Genomic DNA, 1916 nt, shown 5'->3' on the forward strand with positions numbered 1-1916 from the left:
ATTTTTTGGTTGCAGCCCTCATTGTTTTTTTTGGCGGGCAGGCTGGGGATTCGAACCCGCCACCTTAGGTGTATGTGGCTGGCGCCTTAGCCACTTGAGCCACAGGTGCGGAACCAAGAAAGTATATTCTTTCACTCTGGGATACATTGTTCTATATGTGTCTATCACCCACAGTTGTTCTAGGGTAACATTTAAGTCCCCTGTATCTTTATTTAGTTTCTGTTTAGTGATCTCTCCAGCTCTCTAAGAGGAGTATTAAGTCCCCTGCCATTATGGTGTTATGGGATATCATATTGCTCAGACTAATAAATGTTTGTTTCAGGTATCTGACAGTATTCAACTGGATACATAAATATTTAGAATTGAAAAGTCTTCTTGTTTTATTTTTCCCTTGACCAATATGACGTGGCCATCTTTGTCTTTTTTGACCTTCATTGCTTTAAATCCACATGTATCTGAAAATAAGATTGCAACCTCTCTTTTCTTCTGAACTCCATTTGCCTAAAAAATTGTCTTCCATCCCTTAATTTGGAGTTTTAATTTGTCCTTTGAGACTAAGTGTGTTTCCTGCAGACACAAATGGATGGCTTCTGTTTTTTAATCCAATCAACCAGTCTATGCTGCTTCAGTGGAATTCAAGCCATGAACATTTATTGAGATAATTGATAAGTGTAGTGGAGTTCTATTCATCTAATTTTGTGGCAGTCTATTGTTAAGTGTTGTCTTTTGCATCATTGTGGAAGCTAAATTTTATCCTTTTTCTGGGTGCTTACTTTTCTGGTAGTCCATTGTGATGGTCAAAGTGTGTAGAACAGGTCAAAGTATTTCTTATAGAGCTGGTCTTGTGGAAATCTTCCTCAATGTTTATATATCATTAAAAGATTTGATTTCTCCATCAAATTTAAAACTTAGCTTAGCAGGATATAGAATTCTGGGAAGGAAATTGTTTTGGTTAAGTAGATTAAAAGTAGTTGACCATTATGTTCTGGCTTAAAACAATTCATTTGAGAAGTCTACAATCACCCTGATGGATTTTCCCAAGTTGGTCAAATTGAGCTACTCCTTGCAGCATGCAGAATTTTTTCTTTTGTCTTGACTTTGGACAGGTTAATCACAATGTGTCTTGGACAAGCTCTATTTGAGTTGAGACAACCCAGGGTCTGATATGCCTCTGAAAGTTGTGTGTCAGAATCTTTGGTGATATTTGGGAAAATTACAATATTCTCTAGTCTGGCTTTCATTTCTCTGAGGCATTCTTCTTCCCCTTTCTGGGATACCTATAACTCGTATGTTTGAACACTTTGTGTAGTCCCATAATTCTGTCAGTGAATGTTCTGCTTTCTCTCTCTTTTTTTCTGCCTCTTTAACTATCTGAGTTATCTCAAGAGCTTTGTCCTCTATCTCCGAGATTCTTGCTTCTGTACGGTCTAATCTGTTATTGATACTTTCTACTGCATCTTTAATTCCCTAGTTGACTGCTTCAATTCCTTCAGGTCTGCTATATCTTTTCTATACTTTTCATATCCTTCATCTCTTATTTGATTCAGGTTTTAGATTTCCTTTTGGTTATTTTCCACTTTCTCAGCAATTTCCTTCATTGTTTTTATCATCTGCATTTTACATTCTCCTTTTGTCATTTCTAACATTTCTTTATAGTTGGAATCCTCTGCAGTAGCTACCTCATGATCCCTTGACAGGGGGAGTGGGGTTGCTCTGGTCTTGTTTTTCATGTTACCAGGATTATTCTGCTGTTTCTTCCTCATGAGTGTCTTCTTTTGTCTATTTCATTTCCCTAATTTTTCATCACTTCCTTTTGCTCTTTGAGTTACTGTGCCTCTGACCTAAGGTATTGATGAGTCCTTTTGGTACAGGACTAAAAGGAAGAGCCAGAAGGGTTGAAAAGATGAAAAAAAAAA

This window comes from Otolemur garnettii, unplaced genomic scaffold (genome assembly GCF_000181295.1).
Source record: "Otolemur garnettii isolate 467f Iridium unplaced genomic scaffold, OtoGar3 scaffold00157, whole genome shotgun sequence".
NCBI lineage: Eukaryota > Metazoa > Chordata > Mammalia > Primates > Galagidae > Otolemur > Otolemur garnettii.